Source organism: Paramormyrops kingsleyae, chromosome 13 (genome assembly GCF_048594095.1).
Source record: "Paramormyrops kingsleyae isolate MSU_618 chromosome 13, PKINGS_0.4, whole genome shotgun sequence".
NCBI lineage: Eukaryota > Metazoa > Chordata > Actinopteri > Osteoglossiformes > Mormyridae > Paramormyrops > Paramormyrops kingsleyae.
This window is the reverse complement of record NC_132809.1, coordinates 13,256,133-13,279,327: the sequence shown is the minus strand read 5'-3', so window position 1 is coordinate 13,279,327 and position 23,195 is coordinate 13,256,133. Positions and strand designations below refer to the sequence as shown.

Below are 23,195 nucleotides of genomic sequence, written 5' to 3'. Positions count from 1 at the left end.
ACACACACACACACACACGGTGAAACATATTTAAAAACCAACCAATGCTGCAAGTTTCCTCTTATAGTGACAATGATGGTGAGAATACAGCACGACCCTAAACTGTTCACCGTCTCAGCAGTTCTCCACCTGTCGGCACCCTGTGGAACTGAGTGGAAAATAATATCCTCACTAAAGGCATCACTTTGCCAAAACAATGACATACTTTAGATCTACTATTTTTCTTTTATTACTATTTTAAATTAGTTTTATTTCATGAAGTAGTATCTCTCCTTTTAAGTATGGAATGGCAATGAGGATTTTTCTATAGACAGTAATACTGGTAAACCATTTCATTTACATATTCCAGTAGATAATTTAACACCTGAAGGTAACTTTAGCTGAAAAGGCAGAGGTGATACTACGATGGCATATTTGGGTTTGGTTTTGGATTATTTGGGTAGACAACAACAAAAATGTTGCTTTTCCTAAATGTGGTATGTAAACAAGGACACAGTTTAATTTTGAGAAGGGATGGGTGGGGGTGGGGGTGCAAAAGGAATATAATTACAGAATCCAATTTTTGTAGAGGGGTCCGAGGTCATTACTCCATGAAAAAGAAAAAAAAGTAATTAAACTGGCGAGGAAACCTTACGAGCAAATTTTGGTTTGGATCTTCAGAACGCAATAATAGTATAGAATACTCTGGGTTAGCTGGTACTAAACTCGAACTCAACTGTAAAACTATACAAGACTACTAATATTTTATAAGAACTGGAGAAGAGAATGAACAAGAATCAAAGGTATTAACAGTTTTATTTGGAAAGCTGAGAGCAGCTAGCTACAAACAGGTTTCCAGGTCATTTAATCGCATCTGTCCTGCATGTGTGAAGAAGTGTCATGGTTTGGCAATAATGTAAATGAGGAGCGCTGACTAAGCACACTCACTCCTTGGAATTGGCCTATAGGAAAGCAGCACATTTTTTGGTGACCAGTGACAAAATTACAGAAAACTATGAACACTCACGAAATAATATAGCATTATGCTATTACTTATGTATTAATTGACCACAAACTCTTAGCTAGATAGATAATTCATAATTTATCGCGATGCAACTTTCATCCGAAGCAGTTGCTATTTTTGTTACTATATCCGTTAATCCTGTAAACCTTTTTTGAACTACTGAAGGAACAAATCATGAATAATACAAGTGAAATACTGATCTTATGTTTGTTCATTGATGAATCGTGACTTAACTTTTATGTCAAGTAGCGACTATATTTGTTCATGATTTGTATTTCAGTAGTAGCTTCAGTAGTAAAGAGTTATCACTTAGGTCTTCAGAGTTTTCATTGGATGGAAAGATGATTCCTCTGGGTGGGTGACGCCCACACCCAGCCCACCCATAGGCGGGCCCCCGTATAATCGGCCTTTGCTTTCTTTTCTGTGGCACAAAATTGTGAAATTTAATACAATGTGGTTAAATTATACTGCATATAACCCTGCTGTAGAGCCCGGAGCTCCTCAGTGCTGTTGATGTACTGCTTAGCAGTGACGACACGAGCTTAAATCCTATCAGCCCAAATCAGCCCAGCTTGCAAACTTAAGCTGAGTGTAAAAATTCCCCTTCTGGTGATGTGTAAAAAAAATAATAATAAAAAAAAAAAAATGACCAAAATAAGGAAATGCAAAATTATTGTTAATTATGAATTAGGGTCATATCTACAGTTGACAAGGCAGGACAATGTATTGCTGTCATCTTTCGAGGATGACAAAATGTCCCTTCCTAAATACTTTCACAAAGGATACAAACTTTCAAAATACAATAGAATGCTGTTGACGTAGGGCCATATATGGTCACTGACGTCACTCAGAAGAAAATTAACACTTTTGGGCATATTCTCTTCTTAAACAGTCTAAAACCTCTTTTCCACATTAACTGAATGGCGAATGGTGATTTCATTTTGAATGCTCTGCTCCATTCAGTGAAGGAATTTAATAGAAACAAGGTAATTACTCTCGTCCTTTTCTACTTTCCCAGCTTGCCGGCTTAAAACAGCCACAGTTTCGTACAAACCGAAACTCCGCAGCCATTTAACTCTGACCTGCAATAATGGCTGTGGGAACATCAGTGACACTAACAGGGATGTAAAGTTGATTTATCTACAAAGAACAGAGGAGGTAACATTGTGTAGCCAAAGCCTCTTATGAATGCTTAACATGCACTAACATGGCTTTCAGCCTTCACTGTATCTCTATTACTGCCATACATAGCGGCACCATGCACACACTTGTATATGCTTGTAACATTTAACAGACCAAAGTACAAGTACAGGATATACAGAAACATACAGTGGGCGGGCAACTAACATGCGTCTTACATACATTACATATATGCATTCTGATCGTAGTACAAAAAATGAATCCACTTAAAACAATGAACTAATTAATTTTCCATTTATAAATTAATTGAACTGAAGTACTGATTGAGTATGAATCACTAATTTATGGTTGAGCTCTTCAAATGACTTATTACAATAATTTATTATAAATCATTGTGTTTGTTTTTATAATTGTTTTGTTTTGTTATTGTAGCTCACAATGAAAGCATTGTTGACCAGTATATGGTATATACAAAAGGTAGGTGTAACTAGATAAAGCTTCTGTCTACACTTTTTCAGTCAACACGTTTCTGTAATTTTTTTGTATTTGTTTTTGTTATGAATTTAGTTATTTATATGTGTATTTATCTTGGAAAATTGTATAAAAGGTCCTAAATAAAGCTGAACTAAACTGAAATAACCATTAATCATAACCTTACTTGTTCATTCAACCCTTATCCCCCCTATTAATCCTACAAAAGTGACGAAGGAATACAGTATTAGCTGACTCCTGACCCTAGAGCTGCTAGCCAAGGGCACAGTGGCTTGGTGGGTAACAGAGGCCTCGCACCTGCTGGGTCAAAGGACCGAATCCTAAAAGCAGTCTGTGTGTGTGGAGGTTGCCAGATCTCCCCATGTTGCGTGGGTTTTCTCCTCCATTCCGAAGACATGCAGTTAGGCTATAAATGACCAATAATAAACATGGGTGTGTATATGCCCTGCAATGGACTGGCATCCCATCCTGGGTTTAACCCCAAGTTGTGCTTCCTGCTCCACAAACAACAAACCGGTGGCTGCAGTGTAATACGTACAGCATGCCGACAAGGTCAAGAGGTTGACTTACTGTTCGGCTACGGAATGGAATGGGTAAGCTGCCTGATTTCAATAATTTCGTATGTAATTTCGTAATTTCAATTGCCGGGGCCGTATGTGATGACTCCAGCATTTCAGAAACAATCTTCCTGAGATGTTCCTGCAATAACAGAGTTTACAGAGAGTAGCGGGACGGACAACTAACATCCAGTCAATGGTATTTCTGTGGCCAAAAACACCCTGTTAATGAGAGGAGAATGGCCAGGCTCATTACAACTAACAGAAAGGACACGCGTGCGAAAATAGCTCACTATATACATCAAAGCTTGAAACAGTTCTGGTGGGTCCTACCCAGTACCATGTTTACCTAATAAAGTGGCCCCTGTGTGCATTTAATATGTGTGTGACATTCCTAGTCATGTCCCAGTGGTTCGGTGTCTTAAAGGTACATGCATTTGTCATTAAGGTCCAATTTGTAGCAGGGTGTTAGAAGCTGGCTTTAGAAAATTCCTAGCATGCACAGAATTGGCAAGACCTACATAATAGTTGCCAATTAAGTGATGCAATGTGGCAGGCAGTTTAAATAAATGTATTCTGGACATTAATCCATTCACCGTGGAAACAGCTGAGTGACAGGATTCATTAACATTTTTTACTAATAATTTTCCTGAATAAGAGGACGTGGAATTTATGCTCCGGCTACATAACATATAAAACAGCAACAATGTTAATAGCAGAAAATGTATGAATAATATACAAGACATGGAAAAGCATAATTATTCATGAATTAAAATACATTGTATAATTACAATCAGTTTTCCTCCTTTTTGCCAAAGACATGCTGTCCAGACAAGACGGGGGCTCTAAATCTTCCTTAGCAACTGCTCCACAGGTCTATGTTCTGTCTTTGTTTACCTCTGTCTATGTTCATGTTTATGGGCTCCAGGTCACCATAACCCTCGCAGCATTACCGATGGCGGGACCAAGCAGGGAACACAGTGATACCCTCTACATCATTCATGTCCTTCTTAACATACCTAGGCCTCAAGCACCCATGCGGTGAAACTGCAACAACACCAAGGCCGCATTGAAGAACACAGGACTTTATAACTGAGGTCGTAAGGACAGAATGCTGTCTCACTCCCCAAACTGCACAGACCCCTGGGGCTCCTTCCACAGGCCAGCCTCCGAGTCCTCAGCAGGCTGCTGACTGTGGCTGAGCAGGAATCAGGCACCAAATGGGGCAAGGAAAAAAAAGGCAGGATGGATTAGATAAGCTGTGTCGGGAGATCAAGTCACAGAAACCAAGATGGGAAGCAAGACCAGATTCCTCAGCATGAACCAACAGAGAGAAACTGGACTAATCAAATGAACCCAAATCGCAGAACCAAACAAAACCAGAGAGCTAAGAGATTAAATATACCCTAGACCAGGGGTCTCCCACTCCGGTCCTGAAGAGCTACCGTCCAGTAGGTTTTCTATCTCAGGTAAATACCAGGAACAGGTGTGGCTCATCAGAAGCCAAGTGGGACAGAAAACCTACTGGATAGTAGATCTCCAGGACCGGAGTTGGAGACCCCTGACCTAGACTGTCAGACTAAGAGAAGAACCTGCCATGGCAGAGACAGAAGACATGGACAGGAACAAGCTTAAATATGTTGACTGATTATACAGGATGATCTTGAGGTGAGCGTGGTTGTGGGAATCACCCACGGCTGCAGCAGGTAACTAGCAGCCTGGATCCCGGACCAGAAACAACATCAGGAGCAGCTGATAAGTTGTTTTCTCAATGTGTAACTGAGCCTCAGCACAACTTTAGGGCTGTGAGTACTTTGCTCTCCAAGACAAACTTTGCGTCTCTGACTGGATCAAAGGTTACTTAAAACAAATGTCTGAATCTCCCCTGTACTAGATTTTGAAAAAGGCACAATTATTAATCACGTCAATAATAGAAATGATATAATTACTAAATGAGAATAGAAGAAACATTGACTTTGTAAAACATGTACACTGGCCATGATATTTCCCTCTGTGACTTATGTAATATATAATGAATATCTTATGTATACATAGCTCTGGATTAGCTCTCAAAGAGGTACTTTGGGCCAAGGAGATGTGAAGAGGATGTGCATCAGTGAGTGTATATGTGTGTGACAGAGAAAGAGCAAGTTTAAATCAGTGCCTGCATCTCTTATGGTGAGAATGGTACAGCTGTGTCTCCTGCACTGGGTAATCTCATGTCTGCAGTAACGCAGGAGTGCCACATTCAGGCCATCAGATCTCCCTGCTTTGGTGGTGGAGTACTGGAAACGCTTCGCCAGGAGCTCTGCGGAGAGCCGAATCCTCCACAAACTGCTGTAATCCCAAGTTCAAATATTTTGGCTGGAACTGAAACTCTCCAAGCCACTCTATGCAAAACCCCTGTGGTCGCTCTGCACTCAAATACAGGGCTGCAAACAGAGACCTTCCCTGTGATAATTTAAACCTCGCGTGAAGCATTGAGGATTTTCACCTTCTGTACCTCTCCCGTTTGGCTGGGGCCTGACGCCACGGTACCAGAATATACAACTCAAACACACACACACACACACACACACACACACACACAAACATGCAAGTACACACCTCGGTCACACAAAGGTTTCCCTCTTCGTTTCTGGTCCCAAAGTCATAGGAGCAATGGTCTTGTCATAAAAGCTGATACAAGTCGACAAAAAAATAAAGAACATATCAATCAATGGACACCATTCCACCTTCCATGAATACAAAACGATGAGTCAGCTATTTTATTTTATAGCAAAGCCTACAGTTTTTCTTTTTAAGTCTGTATGAGAGATGTTCATCTTCCTTGTGCCTCTGAACTTGGCTCAAAGATAAATCTTGTCCCTGGACTGAGAAAACAGCACAAGATCTATCTTCAGAAGCCCCCCGCAAACAGGACGGCCTATGGTCAAGGTCACCAATTCAACCTAACAAGGATTCGGTCCTGGTAGCTGGGTAGACCCAGCAGTGTGTACCTTCAAACACAGTAGGACCAAGGATTATGTGCACAGGAGGGAAGAGAATATCAAAAGTTATTTATTCCGTTTGCCAAGAAAATCATCATATCCACAGCGACTTACACAGGTCATGATTTTAAATGTCACTGTTTTTTGCAGAGTCCCGACTGCAAGGTCCCTCCCAAGACATGAACTGCTGACCTTTAGATCATAAATTCTTAACCACCATCCAACCTTGTAGGGAAGGACGGCAGCCCTTCTGGTCTGCATCTCCTGGCATCTGAGAAGAGCACAATCATTTGATAAATGAAACTTTACATCACCTGCCAGGTATCAAGCTTGCTCGTCCGAGGGGAAAGTTAATCTACCTTGATGCATTTTGAATAATTGTCTTGACAGACTGATTGAAATATCAATCAATCAATCTAATATCAATCAATCAATCAATACAGTAAATAAGTAAGAAAGATTAATCTGACTTAATCTAATTTGATGTTATATGCATCAGAGATTCAGCTGGAAACGAACCGACAGGAGTCAGTCTCAGTGACATGTCATTTACAAATCATCGTGTGGCATTTCACACTGTAAAGGCATGTTTTTGCAATCTGCTAGGCAGACTGTCTGTTTTATTTATGTTTTATAATTTTTTTGCATTGTACCATATATTATGCCCTGTGAAAGACGGAAATCCCATCAAGGGTGTCCCCTGCCCTGTGCTCCTGTGCTGCTTTGGATTGATTCCAGGATTTTCATGATCATGTACAGAACATGTGCTTGAAAGATGGATGGATGGACGTACCATATTTTATACATACGTCATGTTCAACATACTGCCACAGAGGCCGTTGCTCTTCCCGCAGTTCGACATGATGGGCCAGGCAGTGCTGAGCCCCGGGGCGCGGCTGACAATGAGAGAATGGCCTGCCGATGGGAACAGAGCCTGCCTACTGGCAAGAAAGACTCCACCTCTGCCTGATTTATCCAGCACCTGTTGGAAACATCTGTGCTGGCCCCTCATGAGTGTTTTAAACATTGTGAGCAGGAGGGACTTCGGCTCCCCCCATAACATCCACAATGTTTCTCATTCGTTTCACTGATCAGCAAGCTTATCGCACCGGGTGAGAAAGACAGGAAACAGTAGGCAACATTAAGGGGGAAACTGCAGGAAACAGAGGTTTGGAATGAGGGCCTGATTCACCGTCGACACTGATGAGCCAATGTCACAGTATAATCACAGTCAGAGGAAGGAGAGACGGCATGGGTGTGCTTCCGGAAAAAAAAATACACAAACAAATACTATCGTCTTAAAAGCTTCACAGTAGAGATGCATTAGCGTTGAGCTTCACGGCACTGATCTTGCAATATGACCTCTTTAAGTCTAACATCCCACTAATTAGCTCAGTAAACTGAGAGGCCAGAAGAAATATGAAGGTTAATGGATTATGAGTGTTTACAAAACATACAGCATTTCAGACATACTCATTATGGTTTCATCAGCATAAAAAGAAAGACAAAGAGAAAAAAAAAACGTTTGTGGGGTAAATTTAATCCCATATGCTGTAAAAGGACTGACACTGAAATGGGTTTGAAAGTGTTGTTATAATAACGATAATTTGTTTTTTATTGCTGTTGTGTAGTTCTGCTGCACTATACGCATAGAGAAGCACACCAGGTAACTACATAAATTCTTGGCTGACAGTTGATAAGCACTTCCCAAACTGCTGTTGGGGGTTTCCCAAAATATACCGTGGCTACCTTAAACTCTGATACCCACCTATTAGTGATATACAAGCATAGTCCCCAGTTAACAAAAAATAAACAATGCATAATCCTCTATTATCTCAAAAAACTGGGCCTGTAAAGAGTTCTGGATTACTGTGCCCATTGAGTTGTGCATCACTCTCTGCATCTGTATCCAACGGACACTGCACGGTTATACACTGTGCTCCCAGTGGCCTCTGTTACTTCAAAAGGGGCTTGTCAACGGCCCCTGAGGGGGTTCTGGGACCAAGATTAATACAGCTTCACTTTCAGCCCCATGGGAGCAACGCATAACCCAGCAAGTTCAGTAAACAAATACAGAGATGACTTCTGTGTGGTACTGAGGGGAAGAAAATTACTTTTACAGGAATAATGATTAAATAAACATGCCAGAAATCCATTAGCTCTGAAGATGTTTTACCTCAGAAACAGGAAGACAATGCAAATGAGGCTTATGAAGCGAAGCAGAAGTGGCAAACATTGTATAATAATTAATACCCATATTTCAATAGGGAAGTGCACAAAATTTTGTCTACAAATTTGGTAAGGATCAAAGCTGCTTGGATATTCTACTTTCCATACCTTCACACCCTGATCAAGGAAAAGCCAGCTAGTGGAAGCTTTAATGCTGCAAAATATCTGCAGGAGTCTGGTGCCCATTCACAGAAACATGAAAGGAGACGGAAGCCATTTTCCTCACTCTGAATCAGCTCCTGTGCTATTTCCCATCAACTAGTCTGAGTATCCATGACATCGCAAAACCTTTATCTTCTTCATTAACAAGCAGACAGCGTATGAACATGCACATATGCAGAAAAGGCAGACAGATCCAGCCTTTCTCACCTCTCAGCCAGGTTCCATACATCTCACTCTTCCACTGTGCTGGAGTGCTGTGTTCCAGGGCGCCCCAACTCCCTCTCAGAAAGCAGTTGTATCTGCAAAAGATGCAGAACACTTTCTCTTGGTGTGTGGAGATAAATAAGTATACCATGAATAATCTCTGGAACACCTGGCAGGTCCAGCAGGGATTTGGACAGAAAATTATATCATTGTTCATCTGAATGGGTTTCAGCTCCTCTCAGTGGTTAGGAGTTTGCAGCCCCCCGATGGATATAAATAGGATTCTATAGAATCTTTAGAAATGGCTTGAGGATTCCGTGGGTTGACACTGCCATGGAGCTTAAAGAAACTCTTCACCCAAGGTATTTTGGCAGGAAAGGAATGAATGAATGAATGAATGAACGAACAAACAAACAAATAAATGAACAAAACAACAAACAATTGAATGAACAAACGCACAAACAAAGAAAGAGTCTGAGAATTTTTAAAGAAAAACTAAAATTTACAGATGGCTTGATGAAAACCGTGTTATGAGCAAAACCACAACATAATATTTACATCAGATTTTGTGTTCACGGCTGCATGGGGACTGGGACAAATGTGACCAGAACTGTGGGATGCTTTGGATGCTTTGGCAATCTCAGCAACTGACAATCAAGGGCAAAGCAGGGCTGAAGAGTCATCCTCCTGGCCTCTAGCTCCTAGCTGTTTACCTTCAAAAAGCCCAAGAAGTCCTGTTGAATACTGCACTAATTTACATATCTCACATTGATCTCTCACTGCTGCATGTCAGCTCAGATTACATCAGGTGTAGATGAAGCATGAGAACCTAGAGCAACACAAGCTGATGTGAACCATGAAAGAATGCAATAACATATTCATTAACGCGGCACCAAAGCAGAAATATAGCTTGATAACCGTAAGGAGGGTTACGTAGAGCTGAAGAATATGGCAGAACCTGGGACCCACATTATCGTGTTATTCAAATGAATTAGTGCAGTCATGACAAGTGACACCAAGCAATCTGAGGGAATTCTGTTCAATGTTCTTCGCATTTCTTTTCATAAAGTAATTTTCCTTCTCACAATAGTAACAAAAAGCCATCTGGTAATACATTATTCAGGTCCATGAACAAAAATGCTGCTTTTCTTCTTCAAAGGGAAAGTCAGGAGAATTGGTCCTTATAATAAAATGTGCTGTATTAAATCAAAAAGCACGCTTGTATCAAATGTCGTTAAACAAAACATTGCACAGTACAGTATGAAGAAGCTAACCAAAATACCTCAAGAGACTATAAACATGTTGATTTTCAAAGCACACCACCTTGGTTTAACAGGAACACTTAGCTCTCAGTCTGCATCTTCTGCGTAGCTGGGAAATTCACCATCCAGGTCCATAACACCTCTTCTGTGCATTTTATTCAAATTCCTCCCACATGGCAATGTTGACTTTGGGGGACTATTTTCCTTTTATATGTATTGTAATTCCGCTACATGATCCAGATTAATGTAACCACTCACACACAAGCATGCATCGATGCATCAGAGTTTCGACCCATGACACCTTTCACTCACTAACACACATCCAGAAAGGTCATCCCTCGTCAGAATGATCTCCGAGTTTAATTGTACAAGAAACCTACATATAGACCAACTGTGTAAATGAAGTTGAGGTGCTTGGCACACAACTTCATGCTCACCGTTGGGGTTTCCCGCCAGATGAAACTGTGATCTTAATAGCACCTAAAAATGTGAAGAAATGCAGTTTTGGGGTTTTGTAGTATATTTCATTAAACTTCTGAAGTGGTTGACTGTGCAACGCCAATCCAATATATTGCATTTGTGCTGCTAAGGGGAAATCCGTGCAGACACCAGATTATGTGGAGCGCAATAAATGAATGATGTTTCTGAACGGTGTTAAGAGGGGAGTGGACTGTCTGCCGTGGCCAACGCTCTCCGTGGTTATATATATATATATATATATATGTGTGTGTATATGTGGATCAGAATTACTTCTTAATGCTATACCGCAGCCTTAAAAGGCTGAAACTGCTCAACAGTAACAAAAAGACGAATAAACTAAACCTTTCTTCATAAATATTCCTGATGTGAGATGATGAATGACAACAGGAGCAGGCTGGAGTGGTCCGTGGTCATGTTTCATTTTGTGCAGAAGACCTTTCTCACTCTGAGTAGGATGACATGTTTAACAGCAAATAAGAACTGTGCAGTTCATCGACATGAGACAGAGATGGAAAATACAGCAGATATGCTGTGGCACCTTCTGAGGCAGAAATCTGCCATGTGGCAGGACAGCAGGGTTTAACTAAAACCAAATGTCTTTCAAAACCCAACTTCAATTCAAAAATGGGGTCATGGCCCCTTGAAATAAACAAAACAAAGAGAAGCAAAAACGCAAAATACAATCTGAAAAATAAAGGAGGGAAAGAAGCCAGCACATGAAGACACGAGTCTCTTTTCACAACATAGCCAAAACACCCTCATCTTTTTTCAGATCCACCAAGTTCACCCTTTAACCAGTAGTATTACGTTCAGCATTTTACCAGTAAAGCACTTTTTATGTGCAGGGCTAGTTATCACTTGGCATGCAGACGCCATAAAAATCACCCAGACCAAGCTCCTTGACATTTTTCGTCACCTGCTGAGTCACACTATTGGCAGATGCATAATTATTAAGGACTAAAACTGATTTGGGAGGTTGGGCACGTTTTAAAGCACGGGAAGTGCATTAAGGGACAATCAATATAGCATGTACAAGAATATGTGCACATGCTGTATATCTAAAGGAATAGATCATACAGTCACCTTCTTTTGTGTCTTTGGGGCATTGAATATGGCACGCATCAGCCAGTTTGTGTGAACCAAGATGCTGTTGATAGGGTCAGAGGTAAGGTTAGCAAGATACTGCTAGCAACCTCTGGCTATTAGCATGAAAAGAATTGAGTAGCAACAAGCTAACCGCTAATATAACTCATGCATAATGCCCTTCTCCTTTGCTACGTGATTACGGCTACACCTCATCTTGCTAACCATCAAACACTTCATCCAACACTTCTATTCCGCCCACTCAGCATTGAGCACTCCCCTGTGGATTAGATGTACAGCGTTACAGCTATATCATCCCAGCTGACACAAAACCAGAACAAATCTAGAAAGTGCAGAGGAGTCAAGGCGTAATGGGAAAGCAATGTAAACAAGCAGCGTGCAAACAAGAATTTAACAAAAATTAAGGGTCCGTCTTTTAACTCGCAGAGAGAGACTCTGTGATCTGTCTGCCTAATGAATTTTGTGAGTCTGGTTTCTTTTTTAATAATAAAGCCAAAGATGTGCTTCATGTGTTATTAATACTTCCTTTTGGATTCCATAAAGCCTACGACATTTAGACCAGTGGCCTGCTAAATATACCTCACACCTGGAATAAACCTGCTCCATTAAATATCAGTCATTCCTGTAAGCTGAGACCATGCTTAATCTTGTCCGGGGATTTCACTAGGAAACCCAGAGTCTTCCTATACCCACAGATAACTTTACTTAAACCACAGCATGAACAGATCTGTGAAGCGGAACTGAAATTCAACAGAGATACTTTTTCCTTTTACACTTCAAAAACAGAAATGAGTATTTACATTATGTGCAGCATTGCCTCTCGTCTGACCTACTAAATCACTCATGGTTATTAATATTTCTGCGCGGCTGCTACATCTTCTGTGCAGCGAACTTGTCAAAAAAGATGCTCGTCGTAGGTTTCCTTGCCTCTGGTGACTCGCTGGTGTCCCAGACGTCACTGTTTCCTTTCCAGACCTGCATTTCGAATTGGTTTAATTCTTGTTGCTTTTACAAATTCTTCTTAACATACCACATACTTATTTATTTGCAGACAGGCTCCTGTAATCTATATTTCATCAGTTTCCCTCAGTAGCGAACTGGCCCCCCACCGCCTGCCGCTTCCATTATCTTCCTGTTTCCTCTCTGGTCGTCAGCCCTTCCTCCGCCCTTTCCCATGCTGTCCTCTGCTAACCAGCCACTCGTTTTCTCCTTCACTTCCTACAAGCTAAATGCTCTTTTCAACTTTCAAACCTGTTTATCATCCCATTAACTTTTCTGCTCCCCTTTATCTTAAATCTATTTTTCATTTGTAATCACCGTTCATTCAATAAGACGATTATCTAGAAGCAGATTAGGATCTCCCCAGTCACTTGGTCCTAATTATTCTAAATAAGTATTTTAGCTTTTTGGAGGTGGAAATAAACATGTATTGTTATTCAGTTCTCTCTTGGTTACTGAGTCACTGCCTAGATTCATATACATATATCAGTGGTATTAGTGGCATGGCGGGTAGCACTACGCTGGGGGCCTCCTTCCTATCCCTGGCTCTAAACGTGTGAAGTTTGCACATTGTCAGTATGCTTGCACCAATTTCCACCTGTATCCCCAAAACACGCATTTGGGTGAATTGCCTATAATGTGTGAGCGTGTGCTTGGCCTCACATTCAGGGTGTCCCCTGCCTTGTTTCCTCTGCTTCCATGGATACGCTGCTGGCTCAATGTGTCGCTGGTCTGGAAAAGGAGGCTGTAGGAGACGTAAAAGTCGAGGAAACTTCTAATCATCATAATCAGAATCATCCAAATAATCATCACTGTATCTCCCCACACCTCAGCCCATCTAACAAAACATGCTGCTACATTACACCATTATCTGCACTAAGAACATTTTATTTTCATTTACATAATTTATTTCCCATATTCTCTTGATTGTCCTTGATTGTTTTGCATGAAACCCAAAGTAAATTCCCTGTATGCAAAATTATTTGGCGAGAAATAGATGATTCTGATTCTGAAGGCCTAGTGAGCATGGAATTTAATCTCACATTGCTCAGCTATACATACTGTAAGTTATGTTAGAAATAGTAACGGTCTGTTTGTGCATATAGCCCGTCTTCCCTCAGGAAAAAGCTGCACAACATCCGCGACATGACTACAAGATTTAATTATTTTTTTTGCTGTCAGGTCGTTGAACTGTGACTCTTCTCGTATAAAGTACGCCAATTGACATAAGACCTCACTGTGACTATTACTGCCTTCATTATTTGTGTACATTGTATTACAGTTTACCTTTTGTTTTGCAGAATGACAAAACAAATGATCTAAAATTTGGACTAGGTAATGCTGGAAAATAAATTATGCATATTATAACACTAAGAATCTAACATTAAGATCTGCTTTTTCAATGTCGATGAATTTATCTGATTATCATTATCATTTATTATGAATTTATAAGTATCAATGTTATATATACACCAATCAGTCATGTGCCCATTGTAGTTGCTTTCAGTGGTGGACAGGGGTCACCATGGGCAATCTGACTGGTCTGTGGCTATCCAGTCCCATAGGCAGCAAGCTGTAATGCACTGTGTGCTTTTACACCTTTCTATCATAGCCAGTATTAACTTTTTCAGCAATTTGTGGTACAATAGTTCTCCTGTGGGATCAGACAAGACGAGATAGCCTTCACTCCCCACGCACACCAGTGAGCCTTGGGCACCTATGACCCAATCGGCAGTTCATCAGCTGACCTTCCTTGGACCAATTCCGCTAGTTACTGACCACTGTAAACCAGGAACACCCCACAAGACCTGCCGTTTTGGAGATGTTCTGACCCAAGCATCTAGCCATCACAATTTGACCCTTATCAAAGGCACTCAGATCCTTACACTTGCCCATTTTTCCTGCTTCCAGCACATCAACCTCAAGAACTGACTGTTCACTTGCCTAATATATAATAGCGTCCTTGACAGGTGCCATTGTAATGAGACAACCAATGTTATTCACTTCACCTGTCAGTATATATACATGCGCACGCGCGCACACAAACACACACACACACGCATACATGCACACACACAGATATTTATGTATTGGTTTCACTGTTTTCACACCAATTATGGCAGAACAAAGACCCCTGCTCTGTTGTGCACATTTTCTCTATATTGTAAGTAGAAGGGGGAACAAGCAGAGGACAATATGATCCCTCTCTCCTTGCCGTCTTCCATTTAATTAACGTAATCCAGCTCATTAGACATTCCTTCCTGACCCGGCTGGAGACATCCATTCAGACTGCACGTGCACCTTAGCATTTAACATGAGATCAAAATCACAGCTCATTAATTCAATAATACTGAAGAATATTAATTTCACCGCACACCACACTATGCCCTCACTGTCATTAATGTCAAAATAAATACAATTTTTCAGGTAACGGCACTAAAACTTTGAAACATGTCAAATTGTGTGCATGTATATATATACTGACACATGTAACACATTTGTTTTCATATCTGTGGGGACTCTCCATTCATTTCTATGGGAAAAACTCTAATCCCAGCAATGGCGACCTTAACCCCTACACAGCCCTAACCTTAACCACAAGTAACCAAACAAAATACAAGACAATAGGCATTTTTAGTTTTTTGAATTCAGTTACAGATTTTTATTAAATTGAATTTCTCCTTGTGGGGATCAAAAAAAACGGTGCCCACTTGGTCCCCACAATGTAAAGTGTATCTGACCCAGACACACACACACACACACACTTTGATGGTGAAAAGATTCATATAGGGCACAGTGAAACAGAGGCTGGCAGCATGTGTGTGTGTGTGTATGAGTTATGCATGTGCTGTCCAGTCCCTGATGCACGCCCCCACCCCAATCTGACAGCCAGCAATACTCGGAGATCGCCGGCCCAGCCTCCGGTGGTTACCGCGCAGAGTTATGACAGACATCCGCGACAACACAGACAGCGCAATAACTCACCCACCTAATAACATGTTATGAAGCAATCGGTTTTGCTGTAAATCAAGACAAATTGCTCACAGACATATTCTGCAGTATGCAGCTGAGAGCGAGGGATAGTTTTATTATGCTATCTCCTTTTGCCCAAGTCTCCAAATTACATAATGCCAATGTGTTTTTAAAATGTTTGTTTTCTGTGCACGCTGTCAACATTCCGTCGCCCATGTGTACTCATTCGTCAAGCACTGGGCTGGTCACCGGCCAAGGCTGCGAATTTTTGTGCAGTAAATCAAACCTCCCTGGGAAAAAAAAAATGATATGATGGACACGTACAGCACTGCATCCTCGTTAATTGCTCTGGCGTGTCAACGAAGAGCAAAATATTCTCAGCGGTTTTCTGCTCCTCTGCGGCTCGGTGTAATTTCTCACTTTAAAAGAACCAGGTCAAAAAGAGGTATGGGGAAATAGCCTCTGATCTGACTCTAACATCAATTCAAGGGAGAGAAGAGATTATGCATAAACAAGTGGTGAAACGTGTATGAAGAGAGTGCTTCACGCATGGGGTGATTTAAAACACTGCCCCAGTCCCAGCCTTTCACCGTAAAGCTCAGAGATAATTGCCTCCTGTACCCTGGTTCCTCACTTGTCAAGGGTGGTTAAATCACTGTGGCTGTTGCCCTCCATATTGGCTGCTGTCTTGCACTAGAGCCAGCTATACGTGGCAATATGCTAATTAAATTAGCATCATTTACAGCCTTTGCTGCATTTTCGGCTCTGGCCGGACAGCAAATGGGCATAGCGCCTCAGCCAAGCCAAGGAAATATGGCTGCTTTAATACAACCCCAAGTACAAAAATTATATTAATACTTGATAGCAGAAGATTGAAATAGTGCAAAACCACTTGCTCAAACGTAATGATGGAAAACGTGATCGATGTGTTTTATGGAGTACGTTATCCGGCAGTCGCTGGGCGCACGGGGGCCTCTCCTTCATACTGAGAGCATCTCAGCATCGGCTGGCCTGGCCTGGGCTGACTCTTCCTTCCACTCTCCTCGGCACGGCTCTCTGTGCCCCGGGTGGCGGCGCGTGGAAACACCGCGGTGAGCTCCAGATGCATTTCTCTGCTCTTCTCAACACGGGGGCCCTTGTGAAACCAACAGCTCGCCTAGAAGTCTGGCCCCTCCCCTCTTCTCTCCCGACATCGAGGGCCACACAGCCGACATGGCAGAGACTTCCTTGCGTGGGGGCATCCTTTTTTGGGAGCGCTTTCGCTGACATTTTAAAACTGGAGTGACATTTCAGTTAATCATGATGCCGACACTTTAGGTTCACTGCAATAAATCAAACTAACTCCCCTGTTAAACGTTTGGCAATATCGATTGGAAATGGATCCTGGTGCCTTAAGCCCAGTTATTCTAATCTCAGCCAAACTCATCAATAGCCCACATTCTGGTAAATATCAGTGCAAAACTCACACTCACAACATGATGCTTTCTGCAATTATAACATTTATATGGGTAATTGTGTGTCCCTGTGACGCGCACATAATTGAAAATTGACTGAGTCCCATGGTTGACCCGTGACACAAAGGGAACAGTCGAGAACGTACACTGGGTGATACAGAGATTAATCCCGTTATCTCGATGGTCCAGCCGCTTCAGATAAAGGACAGCGAGCCGCATTCCTCCACGAGGAAGGCCCTGGTTTAAGCTCCTGGTTCCCGTCGAAGAAAGTGCCCATTGCGTAAAGAGGCTGTGTGTCTTGTGGACGTCGCTGCTTTCAGTCCTCCCAGGAAGCGCGTCGCCTTCTACATGCTAACAAGCGTTCACACACTCTCCGCTGTGCCCGCAGGCATGCCACACTGCGCAGTTAGTTGTGACTGGTTTGGTTCATGACACTTCTAGCACTGGGGGGGGGGGGGGGGGGGCACTCAAGGACAAAATGAAAAATTAATTATTAATTAAACTCTTCACACAAAAAGTGCCAACTATTTACTGACTGGGAACTGTTAATACTATTAATATCAACTGACAGGATTTGGGTTTCCTCAAACTGCACAGTCAGCACCCAAAGGTGGGTTTGATGGCATCTGAATAGACAAGCATCCGTTTTGTCCATAGGAAAGAAATGAGGGGAGAGCAAACAACCTTGGAGATGGAGGCTGTGCAGAGGCCAAGCACGAACTGAGGATGTGTGTCTCAGCATGGACTTGGAGCGGAAGGACGCGGGGTTCCTCAGTGCCGTGCTGACCTTCATCCACAGCAGAGTTTCCCAATCCGTTCCTGGGGAACCACGGTCGGTCCATCTTTTTCCTCCCTCCGAGCTCCCTACTAGATAGTCCACTACTACTGGGAGCTGGGAGGTAGCAAAAACGTGGACTGTCTGTGGGTCCCCGAGTACCTGATTGGGAAATACTGATCTATAGGGCTACACACAGCGAATACCACAACAGGCCTCAAAACGCAGGCGGGACTGAGCAACACGAAAAAAGCCTTTTCTAAAGGCATGTCCGTTCCCCTCAGAGGCATAACCCCTGTATATTTCCACATTACCTGTTCGCTACGCTTGATAAGATATATTTCTCCTTGAAGAAACTGCTAACATGTAGAAAGCACATTTAAAAAATAGCCCTTTTTGTCATTTTTAAAATAAAGGACAATAGAGGAGAAGGTGTTCTTTTCCTAATAAAAATTAAGTTTAAATAATGCACACTTTGCTTACTGTATAGAACCACTTCAAAAATCACCAAAAATGTCATGAACAGTTCATAGAGTGCAGAATTATTTGGGGTTTATTATAGCAGTTATCACAATTTTGATTTTTTGAATTTATACACAGTTATATATCATCAAAATACATCAAGGCAATACATAGAAGAAAAAGGATGTGCATGTCATATTGTATTTGTACTGAGAAATAGATGCAAAACAACCAATTCTGTTCAATCCAGAAATGATTAGATTATATATATATATATATATATATATATATATATATATATATATATATATATAATATAGTATATATACTGTATATAATAAATATCCCGTTAGCAAATCCTCTGAAACAATTCTGACAACCTTCACAAAAATAGATAAATCTATAGACTGATCTAACTGCAATCTACTGAATGCATAATTAAAATCTCAAATCATTTGGATGTATCCAAATGATTTGAATCCTACAAATGTGGGGGAAAGCAGCCTCTCATCTTTCTGTTCTCTAAGATTTGGTATCCTTCCATAAGTCTGACGCATGTCTGCCTGACTGACATCGCATAATTGTTATACCCCTTCAGCACTGGTCTTCCAGCTTTGCGACCTTCTAAATGGGATGCACTCCGTTATTGAAATGAGCTGCCTTCCCACCCATGATCCAGTGAGAAGAAAACGACTTCTCCTATTACGAATATTAACCATAATCATTATGGACGTTTCAGTTCCTGGCATTCTTCAGCACTTCCCTTTGTTTTGATACGCCCATATTTACATCTAAATTCTAGGCGACTTCGACCTTTCCGGAGCTTTATCTTCAGAAATGCGAGGAAATCGATAAAACTGGACATGGATGAGGATGACTGGCGATGCGGCCTGGCAGGGGGACGGAGGTCTGCTCCAACAGCGCTCAGCTTGACTTAAGGACCTTCTTTACAGTGGCTGTGGGTGCCATACACACAATTGGGTAATTATTCCTGGGCATGACTCGTTCTGGAAGGCTGGCTGATGCTTCCCTGTTCTGTATACCTCGCTGCGTAAAGGCCTTTACCTAGTGAGCTTTGCTTACAAGACGCGTTTCATTAATTTTAAGATTCAGAGGTCTGTTAGCATCGGGGTCGCTCCACAGCTGGCTGCCAGGATGAAGGTACAACTCGCAGTAAGTTTTTTTTGCGGCAGTATGATAAATAGGAGCCAATCGAATGGGACAGCCTGATACAGATGCACGCAGGACACAGATGCGCACAGGCCTAGTGTGCCGACACAGCACATGTTGATGTGCACACAGACTCGCAATGGATGTGAGCATGGTGGTGCATTTATGTGGATCAGGAAGAGACATCAGGCCCCAAAACGTGGCTCACGCATAGAGGAACTGAAATGACGGGTTGTGAGAGAGTGAAAGGGGTAACTGGGGACAAACTGAGCATTTACCTGGGATTCTAGATGTCAGAACTGGCATGTGTCTGAGAGTCAGAAACGTGATGACTAGTCATAGCCCCCTGGACTGAATTTAAATCAGGAAGGGACCACCAGAGCAGAGAAAAACACACGTCTATCACCCCCATCTCCTGTCTTTGTTTCCCTCCTTCCAGGAAACAGCAGGCTTTAAATAGTCCTTGTTAATTAGCCTCACCCGAGTGTGATTGTGGCTAATGAGATGCCACTCGGGCGCGACTCCCGTGAGGGCCACCCTGACTCTGCCCGTCGCCCAGTCCGGTGCCGGCTTGGCCCGCAACTCGTGGCCACAGCTGTGTCCTGGGGTGAGCTCACCTCATCGCCTGGGGGGCATGTTCTGTCTGTAGATCCCCCCCTCCCGCCGCAGCCTTTGTAATCCACCAAGACGTCCCTGCCACGTTGGCTGATTGACTTACCGGAGGAGTCCGGTCCGCTGTCAGATCCTATTACAGCTAATTTGATTGTCATGCTTTTCGACAGTGCCAGACTTGTTTCGAGGCAAACAGCCTGAGTCAACACCAATCACCTTCCCGAGTCAGGAGGCCTGTGTGTTTATGGAGATTCCGACGACAATTAAAACGGCGAAATTGAGGGCACTGCCTGTTGTTTTTCTCCCTTCATTATCTGCTTTCGTTCTGCCTCCGTCCTGCCTTTCCCCGAAGCGCTCCAATTGCACTAGAAACCCAAAATGAGACACTTGGAACGCACAGGCCCTGTCGGGTCTGCCCCCCGGACAGGAATGTGATGCTGAGGCACATGCTTGGATGTTTGCATGGCTTTTAGACGGGAGCAAATGCTGCTGTGCGAGAGCAGAATGAGAAATGCGCCAAGCACGAGTCATTTCAATAGAGACCAAAATGTCCAGAAAAACAACACCAAAGACGGGAATTTGGAGTCGTTATAAGTACAAGAAATTCCATCTGGTCTTCCATATTGTTTCTGCTGTTGTATTAAACGTAGTAAACATGTATTTAATACCTCAGTATTCAATAACTTCTGCTGTGGTGCAGAAAATACCAGATACTGTTAATAGAGACTGAACAACCTACCAGCAGGAGCCCAGTCTTTAATGTATGCTGGTTTTATCATGAATTAATGAGTAACCGAACACCGTTTGGTAGTTAGTAATTTGCCCAGCATCAGCCGGCAGTAATCCCAGTTACGGACATTAAAGCATGCAGGTCACGCCGGTGGTCAGAGGGCACGGCCATGTGCCTTCTAGCCCTGCTCCCCTTGGAGACTCCGTCACTCTGCCCCACAGCTCCCAGCTCTCTCACCGCAGCTCTCACCCAGTTCACACACTCGCCATACGCTCCTCCCACCTTTTGACGTCTGGTCGGTCCCCGCAATACGTCGTGCCTTGTGTACCCCGATCAAACAGAGCTGCCCGGCCCTCTGGCGCCTGGTGAAGCCACTCTGAGGTAAACAGGGGACGCCGTGCTCACAGATGCCATTAAACGTGCCACTGAATGTGAACCAAGGAAAGCCCTATGTTTAGGGTGAGAATTTTCTTAGGGCAAAGCCGCTGAACAGAACCGCATGACATGAGGATGGGAAGAAGGAGTTAGGTGTTTTGGAAAAACACTGAAAACAGAATACAGCCATTTTGGTGTCAGGACACTGAAGAAACACAAAAAAACAAAAGGAGTCGTGGAGACGGCTGGGGCATCGCTGGCTGGCTGAACACCAGCTCCTTAGATGAGAGATAGCAGAGCTCAGTCTTATATATGGAAATAAGGCACATGTTAAATAATACTAACTCTGCAATATGACAGCGATATCACAATCAGGACATTTCAAGCAAGAGGTGTGAGTTTGACAACAAAGGTACTGTTAATGCTCTTTTTATAGAATATTATATAAAGTATTGTATACTTTATATATATAACTCCCAGACATACCTATTTCTCCCGTAAAGCTGCTGGTATTTGCTGTTCCTTTGAACCACCTCATGCATACGCCTCACACCTGCCACCTGCAATGTTTCACAGGTTGCAGATTCAGTTTCACATTTTCAAAGCAGCCCCTATATCTTTTACATACCAAAAAAGTAAAAAAAAATAACTATCCAGTTTAGGTCATTTATAAATAAAAGGGTACTGATTACATTTTGTTAATTAACATAGGCATGTGACTAAAATTAAATGCTTATGAGCAATATAGATAGATAGATAACCTGTTGTGGGAAAAAAAATGTAAAAAAAACCCCACTATCCTGTTGCAGAATATGCCTTAAATAACGGCAATGAAAATGTTCACAGAACAAACACATTTTTCCAGGGAGTGAAAGGAACAGATGGCAACTCAGGGTAACACCATCTCATTAGGAGGTCTTGAATCCACATTTAGAAAAGGGGGAAAAATTAACTCAGAATATTGGCAGGGATGAGCTGACCTTCTGTTTGCTGTTCTGGACTGAGTGCATGGCTAACAAACTTAAAAATGGACAGGAGATTATGTCTTTAAGTAGGCTAAATTCTGACCCCATTCTACATACACAGACGCCTTAAATAGAGACTCTGTAGCGCGTTTTTCATGCATATTGCACTTTGATTGTTAATACTTACAGCCTCAAACTGCTGGTTGTACACAGAAAAGCTTAGATATTTCTCTGCTACGCATTCACACAGACAAGCAATCTTTTGTCTGTATAATTTGCCTCCTATTTAGCAGAGGGACATCAGATCGCCTTGTAGCTGGAGTGAATAGTGATTCATCTCTGCACGCTGAAACTGTTGACTCAGGTAATTCCCACTCGGAGGAAACTGGAACTCAAGAGGATGCTAATGAAAAAAATCTCTTCATGATTCGGGCATTTCATTAAAGATAAGACAAAAAGGCAACACTGCACTCTTTCTTCTTTGCTTTTATAATACATTATGGTCAATATACTGTAACAACTCTCACGAGGGCGACCTTTCTGCTTCCAAATACTGTATATCTCCAGGACAGCTCGGCATCCACTGCACCCTAGGACAGATTCCTCCCCATTGATACTTAATGCCTGAAGAATTTCAACAATAATAATTTATGATATAGGCCTATACAAATTTGACACACTAACATTTATGCCGCATCAAACTCATCACAGAACAGCACGGACTATTCGTTTGTGTTGTTGTTGTCACTGAGGATAAAAATAGATCATCAATTAGTCAGTCTTTCCTTTTATGGTTTTTTTATCCTCTGATTTAAAGGAAAAAAAAAGTTCAACATTCAACAACAGATAAACAGAGTCATGAGTACTAAAAAAATTGGGCATAAACATCAAACACTGGAGTTAAGAGGAAGTTACACCACGTAAATGCAGTGTTCCAACTGCTTTCGGTCAAACCACATATACATTCACTGAAAAACCATTTACATCTTCTGTCCCATGTCCCATTACAGAGTGATACATTTGATGTATTAATACTTAACAAATTAATTTCAAAGGG

At 42.1% G+C, this 23,195-nt stretch overlaps 1 protein-coding gene across 1 annotated transcript in view; it reads right to left on the bottom strand.

Moving 5' to 3' along the window:
• lrrc4ca (leucine rich repeat containing 4C, genome duplicate a) overlaps positions 1-23,195 on the bottom strand; it is a 243,597-nt gene that overhangs the window by 80,974 nt on the left and 139,428 nt on the right. The window contains exons 9-11 of the mRNA XM_072698227.1: positions 21,660-21,733; positions 21,081-21,223; positions 8,781-8,872 (exon numbers count right to left, since the gene is read on the bottom strand). The gene's annotated coding sequence lies outside the window, so the exon portion shown is untranslated. The remainder of the gene's footprint in view (positions 1-8,780; positions 8,873-21,080; positions 21,224-21,659; positions 21,734-23,195) is intronic.